Raw genomic sequence first — 22,044 nt, forward strand, 5'->3', positions numbered from 1 at the left:
GTGAAATAAGTCAGGTAAAGAAAGGCCATATGATTTTACTTACATGTGGAATCTAAAGCAGGGGTCCTCAAACTACGGCCCGCGGGCCACATGCGGCCTGCCGAGGACATTTATCCAGCCCGCCAGGTGCCGCTGCCTGTCCTGCTTAGCAGCCGACTCGTCCTGGGCCCACGGTGTGCATAGGAATTTGTTCATAGTTTTTTTTTTTAAACTATAGTCCGGCCCTCCAACGAAGGACAGTGAACTGGCCCCCTGTTTAAAAAGTTTGAGTACCCCTGATCTAAAGAATAAAATAAATGAACAAACAAAATAGAAACAGGCTTCTAGATGCAGAGAACGGACTGATGGTTGTCAGCACACAGGGGGTTGGAGGACTGGGTGGGAAAAGTGAAGGGATTAAGAAGTACAATTTGGTAGTTAAGAAATAGTCATGAGCATGTAAAGGCACAGCACAGGGAAATAGTCAATAATATTTTAATAGCTATGTAGGGTCCCAGGTGGATAATTGAAATATTGAGGGGGGGATCACTTTGTAAAGTATATGGTCTAACCACTATGCTGTATACATGAAACTAATAGAAAATAATATTGTATGTCAATGATAACTGAAAAAATAAAATATTTTTTTAAAAAGAGTTTCCAGAGAACCTGACTAGCAAGAGTCACTACTCATTTGAGTAAGTCATACTGTATGTTTCTTTGTACTTGTATCTGAAAACTCAAAATTTGCCACTGCATGCACTTTTTAATGGTTAAATAAATGGTTTGAAACACCAGAAGAAGTTAGATCACATAGTTCTTCGAAGACTATCTTGTAAATGATGGCAGGAATTTTTTTTTTGTGAGCTTTGAAAATAAAATAAATTATTTACCTGTAAAAAAAATTAAAATGAAACAGCCATATTCTGCTATATAGGTGTGGCACAGAGGAGTGTAGTGTAACCAATTTAGGTAATGAAGTGAGAGAGGGGCAAGAAAGTTGAAGATGAGTGCAAGGGAGTAAACATAATGATGGACTAAGAAATGTAAGCTGATAAGGAGAGAAATCAGGATGAGAAGGGAGTAAAAGAAAATAAAGATGTGGTAAGATCAGATGAAGGGACTGAGGAAGAAAATTGGAAAATTTATGGATTTATGAAATGAGAGAGAGAGAGAGAATGAGAGAGAGGATGCCATTGGCATATGGTGGCTAGGTGATGATCCCGTGATATGTATATGATCCCATTGTTATTGCAACAACATAGGTAATGGATATTGTCTTGTATCTGATATTCAAAGATAAGGGGTCGGAGAGAAGAGGGAGGGAAAATGGTCTAGAAACAGCAATTTGTATCAAGGACAATATTCACCCACTTTCAAGCATAGTGGTATGAGAAAGGACTGCGGAGGAAACAGCGATCTCAAGGGAGATTTAAATTGCTGTTAGAACAGGAAATAAAGGGAACATTCAGAAAAAGCTTGAAAATATCAGGAATTCATTTTCTACAAATGTACTGTGTGTTCCAGAGGACTTTCAGAAGTTGGGAATGGCTAAGCGATAAAGAGAGAATTGCAAGTGTGGACTGTCTTCAGTGACATTGAGTGCAAAAGATGGGGATGACCTGGGAGTTTGGGCTTCCTCACTTGTATAATAAGGATAGAGAAATGTTGATATTATTTCTGGTGGACTCAAGACAGAGTGGAGGCAAGGCCATAATTCTTGGAGAAAAATTAGATTAATATAGTCAATGGCCTCCTCTACCATCTTGTATTAGGAAAAGTAGAAACTAGAGAAGAGAAAATCGTACACCCTGAGGCTTTCCTTCACTCCTATGGATGGAGGCTTGGAGGTCTAGATAGGGGCCTTCTCACTCTAAGTCCACAGAACTTCCTTTTGACTCCTACAGATTAATTTTCCTCCTAAGTGACCTCAACACCACTGTCTGAATAACCATGGACTATCTAAATGGTTTTTCCTCAACTCCAGTAACCAAGTGGTAGAGCCAGGATTTCTTAGAACTGCACTCATCTCCTATGACATGATTACAAGTTTTCCTACAATTTGTGTTATTTCTTTTTTTCACTCTGAAATTTCTTCATGTTGATGAAGTAACTCTATTATCTTTTTACTTACATAATGCATGAAAAGGTGACCGTCCAAATTCAATGACTATTCAAAAGAACAACTCCAAACTGGCCGGCATCTTTCTAAGACACACTACTATCAAGTAGAATAATGGAACACATAAGGGATCATTTTATAAGCCACTAACCTCTTTATATCTGCTGAAAGAAGTATTATTGTGTAGCTATCAGTGAACGGAAGTGAAATTCAAAGGTACAAAAAATAGCCTAAGCATGAGAATGGGTATCTACTCACATTTTTAAAATTCAATGACAATCTTACCACCAAAACATTTGTGTAGAACATTGCAATTTACACCTAAATTTCATGTTTGATTCTTGCACAATACCGAATACCTTTTATTTTTACTGCTTTGCCAATAAGAAAAATGGATTTCAAAGAGGTTAAGGGTTTACAAGTGCACTGTGCTGAAACTCCAGCTTTCTGATTACATTGTATTTACCTTTTCAGAATAGTCAATACATTGAAAGGAGAAGGCAACTTAGAGTCTGAGTCTTCTGACTCCCAGTCAGCAGTCCTTAACTAGAAATGTATGCAAAGGACAATTTGGAGCATTTGACATAATTGATTTAGTATGTAATACTTAAATTACTAGTTTTCTTTTTATTTGAGTGGGCCACCTTTATAATAAGTGCACTTGTTCTCTCTCACCCCTTCCCTCAGCTAATATATTTCCTGTATGATTATTTCATTTTGTTCTATTCTATTATTTTATTATTTTGATTTAAAATTGTGAGCAATAGATGTGAATGGTAATAGACATACAGACTCTGTTTTTCAATGTCTCTAGAAATTCATTTTAAAAACCTCTGGAGTGGCTGATTTGGTTCACCACACTGAAATCATAATGTTAGTTATACATGTCTCATGGGGTGTATATAATTTAGAAAATGTTGACATGGAATTTGCATATAGACAGTATTTTGATATTAAATATATTAATTACATTCCATGAATATATACCCATTTCACTTTAATTGTGGCAAGAATATGATTATTCCTGTACTTATAAAATACAAACAGACTGGTCCCCTTTTTTAAATTTTGCATTACTACAAATAGTGGAGAAATATATTTAAATATACTTATGAATGCATTAGATAAAAAGTAAAATAAAATTTTATGATAAAATGCCATAGCTTTATCTTGATGTAAAGATTTCTAATATATAACCACTGTAACTTTGAGAACGTTGAGACCCCTATTAAATGTTAAGGTGACTACCAGGAAGTGGTTCGTTGTAATAGCCTACAAAGAAAAGAAATACATTAAATAGGAATGCCACTGTATGGTATTTTTTTCTCCATAAAACCATACAACTAATTCACTTTCACTTAAGTAATGAGTAAATTATTCATGAATAAGGACTTGAAACACTCCAACTTTAATATTTGAGAAATAAATTAATAAGTAAACCACAGTTTAATCATCTACATGATTAAATTAGTTTGGAAGGTGTTCTCTTTCAAAAGGTAAGAAATTATGCAAGGTATACCACACCCTAATGTTATTAATTTTGTTTCAAATTCAATGGGGGTCCCATTCGAATATTTTTTGGATAGTGAAAATGCAGGACTTACACTTTCTCAATGTTCCATTTCCATAGAATTATTAGGAATCAGAAGCATTATAATTCAACCTGCTAGGAGAATCTTAGAGTCTGCCAGCCTATCCATTTGGATGCATTGTTCATATAGAAAAAAATATTAATCTCTTCTAATTCGGGAATGCTATCATTTTCCAGTACTTTCTGAATTCTTTTCCCACCACATAAAATCTAATACAATGTAATTTCTCCTGGGACAATGAGTTTACAATATATATGTAACCATCCGCAAGAAGGGACATGATGTCTACAATTTAGCAACAAGCCAAAGATGATAATAAAATCATTAATTCTATCAATATAAATGCTAATAGAAAAGGAAAATTGGATCTATGCCTGGTGTCACATTTTCTCTGATAGGAAATTAGAGAAGAGAAATTAAATCTGACAAATCTTAGCCTTTATAGACCAACATCAAAATTGTAGTGTAGAGTACACAATAAATAGCAGAATGCTTCTTCATTATACTGTGCTTTTGTTAAGCCAGGATGAATAGCGTCTACCTGGCCAACAAAGTGATCCATTACACCCCAGAGCAGCACTTTTCAACCTTTTTCATCTCAGGGCACACATAAACTAATTACTAAAATTCTGCAACACACCAAAAAATATATTTTTGCAGATCACACACACACACACACACACACACACACACACAAAGTATTTTGATTCATTCACACTGGACAGCTATTGTTGTGTTGGCTGTTGTTATATTTTTTTATTTGACAATTTAAAGGAAAAGAGGTCAGTACTCCTGACTAAATAGTCAGGTATTGCATGTTTTAAAAATTATTGTAGCCTACTGTTGAAAACCGCTGTCCCAGAGGAATCCTTAAAAAATATAGTACAAAATAAAGGCCATAATGTGAGCAAAAATCAAGCTGACAAGCCTACACTAATTATCTTGGGTATTACAACACTACTAATGAAGCTGCAGTCTGAAAGATAATAGAGGTGAACTCATTAGCAATGCCTTGAACTAATGTTTGTAGGGAGAGCATTTATTGCCTGCTAGTCCTTAACATAGCTCAATATTTACAGCAGCATATTAAACAGGGATCTAACTTGATTTGTGAGCATTTTTTAAAACCACTTGGTATAAATGACTTCATTTGGGGGAAAACAAATATAAATAAATTGGCGAGCATATAAGACTTTAAGGACAAAGATCATGCAACTGATAAAATATTAGTAACTATATTTAAAATGTTTCACCTTTGAAAGAACTTGAAAGTATATCCAAAGTCAGGCTTGAAAATTTTTCCGTTAAACTTTACCTATATAAATGAACAAAAAATCTATAAAAGTTATAGGGATATATTTTAGCTTTTACTATATAGTTTGATTATTGTTAGTGAAATTTAAACTTATTTTAGTAAAACCAATGAAAATATTTTCTATTATTTTATATTTAAACAATAAATGTCTTCTGTGTTTTGGAAATAACAATGGCATAATAAGTATTACCAGGTTCAGTTGGTTACTTTTAGTTTAGTTTGCTTGCTGATTTGTGTGTAGGGCATAATTGAATTAATCAGGAACATATATTCTCTATTTTGATTTAGCAATATCTATTTCCGTTTCTCCTTCCTTAGCTCTGCTCATCTTACAGAGGCACACATAGAGATACGATTAAGAATCTATGTAAATGTCCAATAAGAAGCCTCATCAAATTTGAAAAGGCACCATTTTCAATGACTATGTGATGGCACTCTACTAGTATTTTGTTTCACAAATATGTAATATGTAGTGCTCTCTCCACTTTCCTGTAGATCTTTCCTGTGGAAATTGTCCTGTAGTAAATTTGTGCATAAATTTCATTCTTATTTTACTCAAACTACAGTTTTAACTAAGTGATTAAATCAAGTGATAAGATTTTCTTTATCTGAAATTGCATTTCAATACCCATTTTCTATAATAAAATTTTGTCAGATATTGAATTTTAAAGACCCTAATACTATAAAGTGCCTTATAAAGGAGAACTACATTTTTGTAACCCTTACCTTAAAGATGGTATTTCTTCAACTTCCATGTATTTCTCAGGAAGAAAATTAATGTGTGTGCTTTTTAAACAAATAATATGATTCATACTATAAGGAATTAACTATAATAATAAAATGTATTATGCTTCATTAAAATTGTCATTAAGTCATATTAAGTTAATCGATACACATTTTAAACTTATAATTTTCCTCTAGCCATTTAATATCTAAGACAAATGATAACCTGTATTCATATCAACAAACAAAACAAATATAGGGTGTCCCAAAAACATGTATACACACTTTAACAGCTGATAATCCACTTATTTTTCACTCCTTTTCAGGTTTAATTGATTTTAAGTAATGGGTGAAGCCTGACTAAGCTTTGAACAAAGAAAATTTATCCTAAAGTGCCAGTAGACTTTTTTTTTACGGTGATACATAAAAGAGAAAGTTTACATTACAAAATCACAACAGTCGACAAACTGAGGGCACACGAATACCGAACAAAGTGATTCTTGATGTTTGTGATTCCATTGCTTCATGTTATCAGCAGTGCCTGGACCAGAGCAGTCATCAGTTTGAAAATAGGCATTAACAAAAAAATAATTATTCCTTTCTGTAGATTCTTTTAAGTATTTAAAATGAACTGTATGTTAATAAACACTGGCTTTATAATTATTCAAAGTACATGTACATTTTTGGGGGGATATCCTGTATATGAATACATAGCTGTATGTAAAAGATAACACAAAAATTTAATAGCTGTGTTTAAGAGCATTACATCTGTGTGTGTATTATATATTAGTGCCAAGTTCTCATGTGTATTGTGTCTATGTATATATCTCTACATAGGTTAAGAATTTTGTCAATGAGTAGTTATAGATTTTAGACTACAAAGTAAAATAGCATAGCTAAAGTTTACAGAAAGTCTTAGTTAAAGAACTGGAAAATGAAGCCAGTTACATACTCTTTCATTAGTTGGCTTTTAAAATTCTAATAATCTTAGAATTGGTGTAGTGTTAGGAAGAAGATCAAGGAAAATGATAACCTTGGAGAAATGTACTGCCTTGCCCATCCTACTCCTACTACTCTACTCTGAGAGCAGCTGAGTGAGTCTAGACCTGCATCCTACCCAACAGTCTCCTATGGCATATGACACTGAAGTGCTCTGAGAAGGGCAGCTTTGTCATTTTTGCATTGCCTAAGAGGATGTGTTCATTTATGATGAGAAGTTTATAGAGGTCTCAATTCTTTTACATAGATCATCAGAAGAAATGTTAATTGATTAATTTCTCCTATAAATAGATTGCTTTGTAATAGTTCATTTAGTATATTCCATTACTTTTAAAAATTTTTCTTCTATTATATTTCAAACTCTTTAAGTGGCCTCTCATAGCCAGAGAAATTAGAAGCAGAAACTATAACCAAACATTGAAGAATATGCTGGTACATATCACACACACACACACACACACACACACACACACACACAGTCTTTCTTCTAACTTCTTCTAAGAAATGTACATGTAGGGTTCCTCTGCCATAGTTCACATCTAACTACATTGGTAAATAATGAAATTATTAGAATAAAAGGTAGTAACGTCTTTTTAAAATAAAACAAAACTGAAATTTCTACTCTAATCAAATATTGGCTTATTTTGCCAAAGTTCCAATTTTAATTATCTCATCATGTGATTGAAGGAAAGGAAACCCTAAAACTATTGGCTGAGGTTGCTGAATTGATTAATACAAAGTAACTAAAGCATTTTAAAAACATGGTATACCTTATGAATGCAAATGAGCAACCAAGATATTAATAATAATAAGACATAAACAGGTTTATCCTTACTTTCAATAAATAAAATTGCCAGAAATTCCATATATCGCACAAGCAGAAGAAAGTATAAGGAATATTTACGGTTGGCAAAAGACTTACTGGTTACTGAACTATACCATAAATGGTTGTCAATTGATGGTCCTTAAAAAACTTCGTAGATATCCCCAGGATAATTTCCAGTTGACTAAGCATTTGTTTGTTTGTTTGTATACAGAAAACACACACTTTATTTTCTTTTTTTTTGTTTTTTAATTAAATTTATTGCACTGACATTGGTCGACATGATCATATAGGTTTCAGGTGTGGGTTTCTATGTTACAAGATCTATTTATTGCACCGTGTGCCCACCCCCCAAAGTCAAATCTTCTCCTGTCACCATATATTAATACCCTTTGCTCCTCTCACCCCCTTCCCTCTGTCAACCACTACACTCCTGTTTGTGTTCACAAATTTTAGTTTTATATCCCACATATGGTTTTCAATATTGGGACAGAAAAATCTCTGAAAGATAAAGCAGAATCCTCAGTAGAAAGCAGAGAGAGCCTCCAGACCTCCATGAAGGCATGTGAAAGAAGAGGGGAAAGGAAGGAGGATTGGACAGGTGGCACACTATATATCCAGTTTATAGGGGAACAGAGAGGTCAAAGTGTTCTTACACTGGCCATTTCTTAAGTAACTTTAATTAAAAACAATATGCATTATGGAATATCTTGGGTCAGCCTGCCTTCGGTCCCACAGCGTGCACCAAGATCATTGTCTTGGATTGGCCTGGACAAGCATGACCTCAGAACAAACACAGTGATGGGCTCAGGGAGGTGGCAACTGGGCCTTCAGGTTGCAAAGGACCCTGCAGCAACTTCTCTTGAATGAAGTCTAAGTACATACGTCACAAAGGATAACCCGAGCCCTATTCAAGGTTAGATCTTAGGCTAATCTGTGCATGAAATCCCTCTGTGACTGTTACTGATGCAGGAGTACACTCGTGATTTCAATTGGCCATGACCAAAGGAAAGAGTGGTAGTTCATGTGTGTAGTGAAGTTTCTCCTTCTCTCCTCCCAGCCATCAACAAAGAATATACAGATTTTAAATGGCCACTGGCAGGTAACTATCAACCATGAACAGAACCAGCATCAGAATAAAGTCCATACTATATGGTGGCAGAATGACCTCCAAACCATGTCACAGACGGAGCCTGCCTCTGGACTTCAAATTATGTGTAGTCAGGATCTGAGAATCTTTTGGTCCTCTACATCAGAAAGCAACCTACAGAATTTAATTTTTAATGCTTTGCTAATATTGGTGTGTGCTTTCACCTATATAAGGTAATAGCATCTGAATATCCAGGGCAAGCTATTCAGTGAAACCTCAATAAAACTCACTCAGTATGGCATTTTTCTCTTTCAACTATGGATGAAAGGGGCCTCATGCTAACTTGACTAGCTCAGCGAAGGCCTGCATGGCAGTTTGCAAACTTGTGGGGAAGCTCGGGACTTGGTTGGAATGTCTGTAAGGAGGATTCTCCGAAAGGTCAGGGAACTCTGAGGGGACCTTGCTGAAGGCTGCAGCCCCTACCTTGACTTTACCAAACAAGTCCGATCCTCTGGGGTATTTTGCTAGAATCTCTATGTTTAGTTTTTAAAGACTCGACCTTGTAGAAGCATATACTTTCTCAAGGATGCTTACCTTGCTGATTGTATCTAGAGATTAATTTTAATTCAAGCTGTTATGACAATAAAAGCTAAAGGAGGCAGGCTAACAGGGCTACTTGGTGGCAACAGCCAAGTAGTGCCTTAGCCCTCCCTCTTTTTCACAGAAGCGTGTGTTAGAGTAATCATTCATCCATAGCTCAGGGTCTGCTGGTCAGCCCCGGCACAAACTCAAAGACCTAAAGTAACCACAAAGGATGTTCTGAAATTAAAATTTTAACTAAAAGCAGTTATGGTGGGTAGTCACTTCCTAGACCAGTATCTTCCCTGACAAGGTCAATCTTTACCTTAACTGGGCCTATTGTCTTTTTGCATCTACAATAACATATCTTTGAAATGTTAGGGTAATTTGTAACTTCCCTTTTTTTTGGACTCCTCAGGGCACAACCAAATGCCCTGGACACCAGGACAGATACCACAAATTCCTTCATTGTTATTGTTACCTTATTATTATCATGTTAATTGTTGACTATGAACTCTCCTACACCCACTTAAGTAAAAGAAGTATCCTATATAAATAAGAGGTAATATGCATATGGACCATCACCACAACACACAAGATGGCAGCCCCCATGTGGACACAAGATGTCTGCCACAAGATGGCCAGCATGGGGCAGCAGTTGGGAGGGAACAGGCCTGCAAGGGAGGGCAGTTGCGGGGAACCCAGGCCTGCAGGGGAGGGCAGTTGCAGGGGGATCCAGGCCTGCAGGGGAGGGCATTTGGGGGTGACCAGGCCAGCAGAGGAGAGCAGTTAGGGGTGACCAGTCTGGCAGGGGAGGGCAGTTATGGGTGACCAGGCTGGCAAGGGAGGAAAGTTAGGGGTGACCAGGCTGGCAAGGGGGGAAAGTTAGGGGTGACCAGGCCAGCAGGGGAAGGCAGTTGGGGGCAATCCGGCCAGCAGGGGAGCAGTTAGGCATTGATCAGGCTGGCAGGGGAGTGGTTAGGGGGTGATCAGGCTGGCAGACAGAAGCGGTTAGGGCCAACCAGGCAGGCAGGCAGGTGAGCAGTTGGGATCCAGCAGTCCTGGATTGTGAGAAGGATGTCTGACTGCCCGTTTAGGCCCTATCCCACCGGTGGGACATCCCTCGAGGTATCCCTGATTGGAGAGGTTGCAGGCTGGGCTGAGACACACACACACACACACACACACACACACACACACACACACACGAATTTCATGCACCGGGCCTCTAGTGTGTCTATAATTTTGCTTTTTATCCAATCCCAGAGGTGTCCCCTCTTTCCTTTCTCCCACCTCTCTAATGGATTCCATGTAACCCACTTACTTCTCCTCCTTTGATTGCAATGTTTAAAACAAGATGCAGAACTGCCATTCTCCAGAGCACTATCCCAATATGTTGATATTCTGCTCGCCGGAAATTGTCAACAGTTTGGCTCAAATAAACTCACAAAAATTCTTTACAGGTTTGAATTTTTTTATATTAAACCAACAAATGCACTTCAAACAGCTGTTTGTCCCTATATGGATCCAGGAGGCAAATAACAATGAAATACATTAAGAACAATGTTTACAAAGAAATCAGATCTAGTAAGCTCTTCTAATCATCCCTGCAAATATTGGCATATTTTGACATTGTAGTTCTAATAAATGCAAGAATCTGCTACAGTTGATTATCTGCTTTGCATTTGAAAAGTTTATTGATCACTTGACTTGAATTAACGATGCAAGTTTCTTAATTGGTCAATCAGAAGCAGGAAGCTGAATGTTTGTTTAAAAAGAAGAGCTTCTCTTTTATTGATTTCCTCATAGACACTAATGAGATTATCATTTAGGGTAATTTTGCTTCTTCTACTGATTGAAATATTATGATTGTACAATATTGACTTTCCTTGATAAGAAAATGCAATTGAATTATTAAAACTCATTTTAATGACATGAGATTTGCTTTGTAGTTTATTGCAGACAGTCTTGATTATTTTAAGGAACTATATATATTTTTTAATCATTAAAGTCTTTATTTTCTACATAGATGTTCTGAGACACATTGGCTTTATTTGTAAAGTCATGTCATTTAAAATTAAACTATAAAAGACACTAAATTCAAAGCATTAAGCCTTCTCTAAAAGAACAATTCTTAAAATTCCTGAAAACTAAGATTGATTAACTCCAAGGTCTTGATGACTAGGGGGAAAAAACAAAAACCAAAAAAAAAAAAAAAAATACATTCTAAGGAAATTAGAAACCATAGTATTGAAGACAATAGAATTTTTATGTCCTTTGAATTTTTACTTCCTTTTCTTCTCTTTGTCATTCACTGTTTTTATCATCTATAGCACTCTTGACTGCTTATGCATTTTCAAAAGCATCCACATGTCTCATTTCATTTGTATTCCAGTTTGAGGGAGGTGTTACTTCCAAAGATCTTATAAACAAAAGTATAAAATATCAGGTGATTTGATATTGGCTTTAAGTCAGAGTTAGTTGATGAGAGACCTGGAATCAGAATCTACAGCTCTTTTCCTCCCTAGATTGCTTCATGGTCCATTCCAGGCTCTTTTCATCAGTCTGCAGATTGATTAAAAGTTACTAGTGTGCTGACCTATATATGCATAACATATGTAGATATTTATATCATACATTTATAAACAAATATTGTTATTATTATTTCTAGTTCTACTTCAACCCATTATAATGTATATTTATTTGCTCAAATTGTTCATAATCAGCATTTACTTTCAGATGTGATTTGAAGTAAATAGATAGAAATTAGATTTTCATATCATCTCTTTTAAGAAGTGCTACCATTATGGTATGCTAAATAAAAGGCTTTCTCCCAGTGATAAATTTTTCACTTTGTTTTTGTTTCTAGTACAACTATATATTCACTATGTGGTAGAGAGGGAGAAAAATGAGAATTTGGCCAAAATTCTGGTATCCTAGGGTCCAGCACATGTCCCCACAGCATAGAGCAGACATAAAATGAGTTCATTATTTATATTCTTTGTGCTTCCTATAAAGCTGAAGAAGCTGGGGGAGGGGGGCTCTGGACTATTATAATTGCTTTCTAGTCACTACTTTACTGGGTCATATTTATACTTATTAAACACAGTTAATTGAATCACAGAAATCATTTTTATGGCATTCATCAAGGGGGTCACTCATCCACTCACCACATTAAGTTATATCCAGAAGCAAATAGGTGAGTTAAAAACATTCCTAAAACATTGAAGAAGCAATCTCTGAATTCAGGATCCAAAGCCATTGTAGATAATTGGTTACCACAAATGGGATGCAAAGTAGCCACAAATAAAATATTGGTATAATTAAACCCCAATTTCATAATGCTTTAATAAGACTTCAGATGACCTATACTTTGTATATCTAAATGACAAAGCAATAACTGAAGAACTGTTACCCTTAACAGAACAGAAAATCATTTTCTTTACTTCCATTAAAAAGCTAAAATCCTCGTATTGTTGAAAAATCATATTATAATATGGTTTATTATATCTACTTGAATATGTTAGAGATCAAATAACAGCTCCATTTCTTTGTTGTTGTTTTGTTTTTTTATTCAACAAATATTTATTGAGTTCCTACTCTAGTCAAGTATTTCTTGGGATCAATCACTGAATAAAACAAAGATCCCTCTCCCTTCATGTTATATCATGCAGACTAGCAAATTCATATTTGATATATCTAATAAAGCATATGCTGACAAAAAGGTGGTATACAGGCCATCACCTTGCCTTTGCTAGAAAAGCCCTCATGTAGAATAAATAGGAAGTTTCTAGATATTGTAAAGTAGCAGAGATAATGGGAGGTGGCATAAAATTTCTTTCAGATACATCAGAAGGATTGCATAAGTATGGTGAATTGAGAATTTCAGAACTTTAAAATCCCTGGATATGTAGGCCTTTTTGACAGGACTTCCTGAACAGCAGAATTATTCATTTATATTGCATAATTTTTTTCCCCACGTGTGAAGACCTGACCATTCCAGCCAGTGTGAGGACAGCTATTTGTTCAGAGTTCCTCCAACCTGGAAGTTTACTCACCTGCAAGGCTTGCTGACTACTAGCACATCCATTTGAAAGACAGAAGGCAGACCCAAGAAATCTGCCCTCACTCATGAATGTTATATCCTTTCTGATTGAGGATGCCTATGAGTAAAACTAGGAATGTCTTTCTAACATCCTCAAACCTAGTCCCATTCTTCTTGGAACCAGTGCATAAGACGTAGAGAAAGTCCATCTTCTAATTCTAATGTTTTAAGGAAGATGCATATATTATTTCTTCTCGAACTTTCCAATTTCTTTGCTGTATTTTCCTTTTATTTCTGGACTTGAGCTGCCCTCTTAGTCAATATGCTCGAAGTGTAATTATTTTTCATGTTAGAAATCATCTATCTCTAAACCAACTACTCTTCTATATTTTTTATGCATCTGGTGTTTCATTTGCCTACAATAGTGTTTGAAGAATTATTTAATATAATTGTTTAATTATAAATAAAATGTTTAAAAAGAAAGTTCAAATGAGGTGCATACTTATGACTTCTTGCATAATAATAGAAGTCTTATTATTAGTAATAATTGTTGGAGTAAAGTAAAGAGAGAAAGTCCCACAAATAAATGAACAAAACTATAAGAAAAATAAATAGTAAATTTTAATATAATTGCCACAAGAAACGAAGTTCACCAAATTGGATTCTTTCTCCCATTATATTCTGATCTACCTTTATAATTTTCCAATATCAAATGCAAAATGATATTGAAATGATTCTTCTCAAGTTTTTAGGATAATGAATTGGGGTTGAATATCAGTTCAAAGGGAATCTTCACTATTTCCACTGAGGCAATCTTGCTGCTCAGAAACATTTGGTGCAAATAGTAATCAAGCTTCAAAATTATGCAAAACATTCCCTGTTTCTCAAGACTTTCACTGAATTATTTAAAACTCACTGGTGGAAACAAGCACCAGCTGTGGTGTGAAGGGGGTAGGGACTTCTAAATAGGCACAAAGGCTTGGCATGCTCAGTGAGTATAATTCACATAGTTGCACGCCCTTTTTCTGGCTGGACTCCGGTGAAATCACACTGAGACCTAACTGTGAAATACACATCATTTACCCAAAGAGAAATTTTCTGTATTCATTTAAAAAGTGTTCTGTCACAGCGTTTTGCCATCTGTTTAAAACTTTCAAGCAATATTACATAATTCCAGTTCATTTGTATGGGTTATGTATTGAAATGACATTAACTGCATAATGTATTACTGACTGAAATGTATAGCCATGGCATAATCCCAAATGGCACCAAAGCAAGAATTAACAACATTCCCAAATGATTGTCACTGCATGCATAGTAGTTCATGATCATTTGGTCAATAAAGTTATAATAAAGAGGAAAGCAAAAGTAAACAGTTAAGGAGCTATTCCACAACTAGGTATTACTTTTGGTTATACTAAAAACGTAGTGGAGACAGCAGAGACTTTGCTGTCTTGGCCCAGCTCTGTCATATAGCAATACGTAACAAAATTCCATAAGTCACCAACTGCAGTCTTTGATGTATGTTCCTGCCTTTGATTCTATCAAAACCGCAAGGAAGACTGCAAAGGAGCAACAGAAATGGGAATACATGTTAACCTGTCTGTTATACTTATATTACTTTATTGACCTCTGATCTAAAGAACCACCTATCAATTATGCTATAAAGAGGGAAGTAATAGTCTAACATTTTTTATCTTTCTTCCCCTCAGATCACTGTATTTTTTTTTTTACTAAAAGTAGGTACTAGTTCTGTGATTCAAGTATTTCGCTTGAGTTGGAAGATAGTTAACTTTAATTCAATGTACATATATCAAACTTGTCTGATGAATGCTTGGGACTTTGGGATACCCAGAAGAATAAAAATGGGCCCTGTCCAAAAGTAATTCAGAATCTTACCAGTTAATATGTGCACTTTACTGATCTAGAGACCCAAAGCTATTGGCCTTTAAAGATTGCTTGTATTGCTCATTAATTTTGTGATAATAAACAAACATTTTAAAATTAAGCTTCTTAGTAATATATATTGAAACAGATAAAGAATATATTGTTCTTGTTGACACATTAGACAATTTATTCCTCTGTGAATAGGTATAAATCTGTCGAAAGAGTTGACGAATGTTTTCAGACCTCTTTGGATATGAGGGACCATGAGAGGAAAAAATAGTCAAGCCTCGGATATTACTCAATTAATTTGAAGATGTGTTTTTCCTTTCCTGAGTATGACCTGCCAAATTAACTTCCTGCTTTGTGCCTTCTCTCCCTCAATGAAGACAAGAAAAATAAGAACTTGAAAGGAATATTGAAAAAAGAAATCATTATTGAAAAGAGAGTAGGCACCTTGTACATCTTAAATGGAAAATATGGCAGGAAGATCTTATAGCAAAGAGAGCTTGGGACAGACATAAGAATTAGTAGATACAAGTTCAATGATAATTAGCTCTATTCTCAAAACCATCAGTTAAATAAACACTTGGGATGCCTTTTTTCTCTTTCATGCAACAAAACGAAATGACTCTATTATATGTTGTTTTCCAGAGCATGTGTTTAGTCACATATGAGAATTTTGCTTGAAATAATATGGCCTTATTGAAAACACGAGCAGGAAACAAGAAGTGTTTATGTCTCAGATGAGGATTGTCATGAACGTTTTGCACAATTTCACTGTACAATGAATCTGCTCTAAGTATATGTGACATTCTAAACTGCCTGTGGGAAAGCATAAAACCAATGAGAAATTAAAGTAATTTCTAACTAGAGGGAAAGCCTAAGCCTTCACTCATTTTATTTTAGTATTATGAATAAAATTGTGTTGCTATATATATAAATACAAAATTGTCCAAAGCAAGAGGGATCTAAGTATTTTTATTTTCTAAGCATTATACATTTGCTGTGTTTTTTCCAACTTTTAAAAAAATAAAGCATAGCCGAAACCAGTTTGGCTCAGTGGGTAGAGCATCGGCCTGGGAAAGAAGGGTCCCCGGTTCGATTCCAGTCAAGGGCATGTACCTTGGTTGTGGGCACATCTCCAGTAGGGGGTGTGCAGGAGGCGGCTGATGGATGTTTCTCTCTCATCGATGTTTCTAACTCTCTATCCCTCCCCCTTCCTCTCTGTAAAAAATCAATAAAATATATTTTAAAAATAAAAAATAAAGCATAGCCTTATTGTGGTCAAAATAGTAGAAAAATACTTATATTTATGTAGTATGTTAAAATTTTCAGATGTAAAGTATCTATGTCTTAGTTTTACTGATAAAAACTGAAGAGATTAAATGATTGGCCCAAGGACCCATAACTAGAGACTGGCAATTTCAGGACCCAACTCAGGGCTCCTAACTCTATGCTCAGTACTCTTTTCCACCACAAATGTGAACTTTGTTGCTCTTTTTCTTCTTCTTTTATCCACTCCCATTTAATTGTTTTTCTCTCCAGTCTTTGCAGGCTTTACCCCCTCGTGCAGGGCAAAATAGCAGATTGCTTGAATACTCTAAGCCTTGGCCAACTGAAACATGATCCTAGAAGAGTAAGCCTATCCCTTTATTGAGTACTAGAGGCCTGGTGCATGAATTTGTGCACGGGTGGGGTCCAGCCGGCCCACCCCGATCGTGGCTGATAGGGCCTGGCCAGCCAGCCCTACCCCAGATGGGGGGAAAATTGGGGGCAGGGCAAGTCTGGGGAAGGGGCCACGGGCCATTGGCTGGCCAGCCCTGGCCCTGGTCAAACTCCCAGTTGAACTCCCAGTCGAACTCCTGGTTGAGGGGACAATTTGCATGTCAGCCTTTTATTATATAGGATTTCACACATTTTATGTTAATTATTTAAGAACTAGAGGTCCAGTGCACAAAATTTGTGCACTCGGAGAGGGGTTCCCCTCAGCCTGGCCTGGCCCTCTTGCAGTCCAGGAGCCCTTGGGGGATGTCCAACTGACAGCTTATATAATAAAAGGCTAAGGGGAGTAGGCCTAAGCCAGCAGTCGGACATCCTTAGCACTGCTGGAGAGGCGGGGGGAGGCTCCAGCCAACGCCGCTGCACTCGCCAGCCATGAGGCCGGATTCTGGCTGAGCAGCGCTCCCCTTGTGGGAGCGCAGTGACCACCAGTGGGCAGCTCCTGTGTTGAGCATCTGCCCCCTGGAGATCAGTGTACATCATAGTGACCGGTTGTTCCACTATTCAGTCAATATACATATTAGCCTTTTATTATATAGGATGCCAGAAAAGACCTGGCAAAGTAGCTATCTGACTATACAAATTACATTTTCCCTAAGGAGACAGGCACCATTGGAAGAGAGATAGATTTAAATCCTAAAGGTCACGCATGAGCTTACAAAACTATGTACAAAACTAGAGGCCCGGTGCATGAAATTAGTGCATGGGGGGGGGGGGTGGTATGTCCCTCAGCCCAGCCTGCACCCTCTCCAATCTGGGACCCCTTAAGAGATGTCTGACCACCTGTTGGGATCAGGCCTAAACAGGCAGTTGGACATCCCTCTCACAATCCAGGACTGCTGGCTCCCAACTGCTCGCCTGCCTGCCTTCCTGATCGCCCCTAACCACTTCTGCCTGCCAGCCTGATCACCCCCTAACCACTCCCCTGCCAGCCTGATTGATGCCTAACTGCTCCCCAGCTGGCCCGATTGACCCTAACTGCCCTCCCCTGCAGGCCTGGTCACCCCTAAGTGCCCTCCCCTGCCAGTCTGCTTGCCCCTAACTGTCAAAACCCTGCAGTCCTACATCCCCTGAATGTTCCCGAATGGCGAGAGGGTACAGGCCAGGCTCAGGAACCCCACCCATGCACTAATCCATGCATCAGGCCTCTAGAGTATGATAGAGAAAGTGAAGCTTGCAGGTGGTAAAACAACTGTGAGTCAGAAATTCTTGGCTTCTGGAGAAAAATGTCCCAATGAAGAAAGAATACCTTCTCTTGTGGAATTCTCAGACGTAAAGGAAATCTGCCATCTCTTCATTGTCTAAAAAAGGCACCTCTGGCCATAACACATTAGCTAATGCAATAGAGCTAAGGGTACCATCAGCTAAACTGCCAAGTGTTAGGACTGCTGAATTCTCTTTAGAAGGAAGATACAAGTTTGCACCTTCCTTCGCACAGAAGCCACAGAACATACATTATTCATTTAAGAATAGGCTGAGCATAGAGATTAGCATGACACTTCAGCAGATGATTTAATTCAGAAATCTTACCACCCCCTGTTCCCCCAACCAGAAGTAGTCTCTCAAGAGTCACTAAGAGAAAAATCTGTAAAATATCTTAAAGCATTTCAAGAGGGAGCTGCCAGGGTAGAACTAAAAATGAGATTGCTGGGATAATCATGTTAAGAAGTAGACTCCTGCAGAGATCCCACTGAAGCAAAAGCAAAACAGATGTGTTTGACAGATTGGAAAATGGCAGCAAAAGAATGAAACATTGAATTTGTACATTTATTTTTTAAAAATCAGCTTCCCTATGGGTTTTTGCTCAGGGACTTCTGAGTAAAGTAAGAGAACTTGTTAGAAAGAAAAATGGCATTGTATTTTAAGGGCTTGGGAAAAAAATAATTAATTAAATAAAGCTAGTTTAAAATCATATACTTTAGAAGTTACTTTGGCATCATTTATTCTACCAATATAGAGGGTAGAAATATTAATAGGGCCCATATGACCAAGAGAATAACTTAAATGGGACAGGCGAGAAAGATATTGTGTATTAAATAGTTACTATGGCCTAAACACATCGCTAGATGTTCTACGTATGTTTCCTCATTCAATCTTCATAAAAGTCTCATGAAATAGGAATTATTCTCCCTTTTACAAAGGGAAGGTGATTGAAGCTTAGAGAGGTTAAATAAATGTATTTATTTATATAGTTATCTTGTCCTAGAAAAGATTTCAAGGGTATGAGAAAGATTAATGACTCATGATTTCTACCATATGACAAAAACAATAATAATTTTAAAGCGATGAGACAAATCTAAAAAGGAAGGGTGGGATAACGTAAAGCAAAGAGAACATAAAGCTTCATTCCTCACTAAATCTACAAATTGCTTATTTGGACACATCTCTTAACGTTAAAGACATGTGATACTTTCTATTTTTGTGACTCTAATTCTCTCAATAGAATTATTTCTTAGAATTTCTGGAATAGCCCATTAACCATAGTAATTTCTCCAGTCTTTTGTTCATGAGGTTCTTGTGATCTCAGAGCAGTAGGAAAGTCAAAGGAGTTCTTTAGGACTGGTTACCCATTTAATGGTGCATATAAAGCAAGTTGACTTTTTAACCAAGTTTCCACAGGATTCTTGACAAGTCTGTGGTTGAGTCTCCAGTGGATGGGAAATTATATTTGATTTAAGGGCAATAAAAAAATCTGTGTAGAAGACACAGAAATATTAAGGGAAAAAACCCTTATTGTTACTTTTAGAAGGCATTTGTGTCTGATCCATCTACAGAAAGTAAATGATGGACTGTACTTAGGGGAATAGTAAATAAGTTTTAAAACTGGTATATGTATTGGTATATATCAAAGAATAAAGCACAAGGGAAATTACAAAAGATTGAACTGAATGGTAATATAAATAAAACATATCAATAATGGTAAAAGGCCACAAAAGCAACACTTAACAGAAAAATTATAACTTCAAATTCAATATTAAGAAATAATACAGCTTTCAAATTGATACTGTTGTAATAACTTATTATTAAACAGAAAAGGAGTAAAGGGAAGACTAGAAAATATAGGCATGCCATTTACACAGCTTTGCTAATTTAACACTCTCCCAGTCTGTTCCCCACAGATCAGTGGAGGAAGGGACGAGATAAAGGCAGTTTAGATGCATGCCCAATAAGGCCTAAGTTAAGTGGGAAGGTTGCCCATCAGTAACACCTGCCAGTGAGTCGGTGGCCAAAATAGGCATGGCACTGCAAGGGCACGAAACCTGAATATTTAAACTTGTGAACAAAGGAGGCTCGCCCTCTCAGGCGGGCGCACCGGGTTCCTGGCTCTCCACTGCGCCCACGTGGCCCAAGGCCATATGGACTGACACAATGCACGGATGGACTTTAGTTAACTGGTGCTGAACTCCACTGGGCTGCAACAGGGAGCAACAGCTCTGGACACTGGCCCTCCTTTCGGCTTTGCTGAACCCACAGCTGCCTCTCTTTCAGGACCTGTTTAAGGGACATGGGACATTGGACACAGGAATGTAACTTCATGCAAATAAAGTCTTCTCCTACATCTCATTCTCTGGTAGGGGCTTCTGAAAACGCTCATTTCAGCAGTACCTGGAAACCCCACTCCCACTCATGCCTGGGAAATCCATTAATTCCTCCAGCAACAGAACCAATGACCTAAGCTTTTATCTTAATAGTCTGTTTGTTTGTTCGTTTTAAAAAGTAGATTAAACTCAAAAGAACTAGAAGAAAGGTATAAAACAAAACTAACAGAAAAAAAAAGAATGAAATTAAAAACAAATGAGAGAAAATCAAATCCAAAATTGTTTTTTTGAAAACAATTCAGTTAATAAATCTTTAGATAGATTTATTTTTAAAAAAGGAAAAAAAATACACAATTTACCACTCTTAAGAATAATGGAAGAGACATCATTTACAAATCTTAGGCATTAAAAGAATAAGAACCCTAGCCGGTTTGGATCAGTGGATAGAGCAAGTTTGATTTCAGTCAAGGGCACAGCATGTACCTTGATTGCAGGTTCCTACCTGGCCCCAGCCTTTGTTGGGGCTAATGCAGGAAGCAACTAATTAATGTGTTTCTCTAACATCAATATCTCTCTGTCTTTCCCTGTCTTCCACTCTCTCTGAAAATCAATGGGAAAATATCCTTGGGTGAGGATTAAAAAAAAAAACAAAAAGAATAAGAAAATATTATGAAAATATTTTATGCCAATAGATTTAGCAATATATATAAAATGGGAAAGTTCTTTGAGAAAACCAGTTATCATAACTAATTAAAAATATTCCCTGAAAGATGTTCTAGCTGGCTTAGCTCAGTGGATAGAGTGTCAGCCTGCAGACTGAAGGGTCCCAGGTTCAATTCCAGCCAAGGGCACATGCCTGGGTTTGTGGGCTTGATTCCCAGTAGGGGGCATGCAGGAGGCAGCTGATCAATGATTCTCTCTCATCATTGATGTTTCTATCTCTCCTTCTCCCTTCCTCTCTGAAATCAATAAAGAAATATATATTTTTTAAAAATATTCCCTGAAAGAAAGCATTAGCACCAGATGGCACCACTTGTGTATTCCATCAAACATTTAAAGAAGAGAGAATACTAATATTACACAAACATCTTGCCTAAACTCTTCTGAAAGTCTAAGGGGAAATAATACTTCCCAACTTGTTTCATGAGGCAAAAAAGGGAAAAAGACCCTAGAAGGACATTAAAAGAAAATAAATTAAAGGCCTTATCAGTTAAGAATATAGAGGCAAAATGTCAGCAAAGAGAATCCAACAATTCCTAAGAAAGATAATAAATCCGAATAAAATGAGATTCATTACAAGAGAGCAAGATCTGTTCAATTTTCAAAAATAAATCAATGTAATTGACCACATTAAAATATAAAGGGAAAAATTTATGACAATCCTTATATTAAACACTAGGTGGAAAGGAGCAGTTTTTTGAGTTAGGAAATGATGCATTGAAATGGTGTATAAGGAAGATATTTCTGCTATAATTCAATAGCTGATTGGAGCCTAAAAAGATGATAAATCATTGTAAGCTGGGGTGAGGGTTGTGATACAAATATAAGATAACAAGAAAATCTAATGATGAC

Source organism: Plecotus auritus (assembly GCF_963455305.1).
Source record: "Plecotus auritus genome assembly, chromosome: 2".
In the NCBI taxonomy this organism is placed as follows: Eukaryota; Metazoa; Chordata; class Mammalia; order Chiroptera; family Vespertilionidae; genus Plecotus; species Plecotus auritus.